Genomic DNA, 1,642 nt, shown 5'->3' on the forward strand with positions numbered 1-1,642 from the left:
TCATGGAGACAGAAGGTACTTGTCAGGGGCTGTGGAAAAGAGGAAAGCAGGAGTTCATTGCTTAAAGGGTATTGAGTTTCAGTTTTGCAAGACAGAAAGAGTTCTGTAGATAGATGGTGGTGATGGATACACAGCAGTACCTGTGTGCTCATTGCCACTGAAATGGCACTTTAAAAAGACTAATATAATAAATGTTATTTTTTTTCACAATAAAAAATAGAAAAAAATCCTTTCCCTATTGGAAAGATTTGATGCCTTTGTTGAAAAATAAAATGACTGTATAAATGGAAGTATTTCGATCTCTCTGTTCTGTTCCATCAATCTATTTATTGATCTTTATGTCAAGACTACGTATCTTGAATACTGTAGGTTTATAGTAAGTCTCGAAATCAAGTAATGTTAGCCCTCCAACTTTGTTTTTTCCAGATTGTTTTGGATATCCTTGCATTGCCATATACATTTTAGAATCAGTTTGCAAATTTCTACCAAAAAAAAAAAAAGCCTCCTGGGATTTTGGAAGGGCCTTGTTGAATCTATAGATCAATTTAAGATGAGTTGATATCTTCAGAAACCGAGCATGGCATAGCCCTCCATATATTCAGATCTGCTTTAATTTCCCTCAGTATTGTTTTGTACTTTTCAGTGTATACATTTTCCACATATTTTGTTAAATTTATTTCAAAATATTTTATGTTGTAGAAACACTATTATAAATGATACCTTTTATACATTTGCTGCTAGAATATACAACTATAAGTGATTTTTGCATATTGACATTATGCCTACTATCTCACTAAATACATTAGACCTAATGTATTATATAGTCTAGGTTTTTTTTGGATTTTCTAGGTAAGTGATTACATTATCTGCAAGTATAAACAGTTCTGCTATATTCTAATTTTTTTTTTGCTTGTTTCTTGCCAATATTTTTCTTTTAGTTATGATGTTTACCGTAGGATTTCTGTGGGAGTCCTTCATCATGTTAGGGAAATTCCCATCATTCCTAGTTTTCTGAGAGTTTTTTAAATCATGAATGGGTTTTGAAATGTATAAATTTCTTTTTTTGCATCTATTAAACTGATCATGTGTTTTTTCCTCATAAATTTTGTGGTAATATGGCAAATACCATTAACTGATTTTTAAATGTTAAGACACCTTTGCATGGTGGCGGGAACAAAACCTATTTGGTCATGTTGTTTTATCCATTTTTATACTGTTGATTCAGTTTGTTAATCTTTAGTTAAATAGTTTTGCACCTATGTTCATGAGAGAACTTGTCTAATTTTTTAATGTTTTATCACATTTTGTCAAGTTTTGGTGATGCTGGCTTCATAAGACAAGTTGGAAAGTTTTTCCTTCTCTTTTCTGAAGTAATTCATGTAGATGGTTTAAATTTCTCTTTTAATGTCTGATAGGATATTATTTCTTCCCTTTGATATCTGATAGGATTTGCCAGTAAAGCTTTTTTAGGCCTACAGTTGCATTTTGCTTGTTTGTTTATTACCAGAATTTAATAGTAAATTCAATTTATTATTAGTATAGCATTATTCAGGTGTTCTATTTTGTTTTCTTGAGTAAGTTTTGCTAAGTTATATTTTGAAGGAATTTGTCTAACTCTTGAGTTGTTGAATTTGTGGCACAA

This window comes from Prionailurus bengalensis, chromosome D1, assembly GCF_016509475.1.
Source record: "Prionailurus bengalensis isolate Pbe53 chromosome D1, Fcat_Pben_1.1_paternal_pri, whole genome shotgun sequence".
NCBI lineage: Eukaryota > Metazoa > Chordata > Mammalia > Carnivora > Felidae > Prionailurus > Prionailurus bengalensis.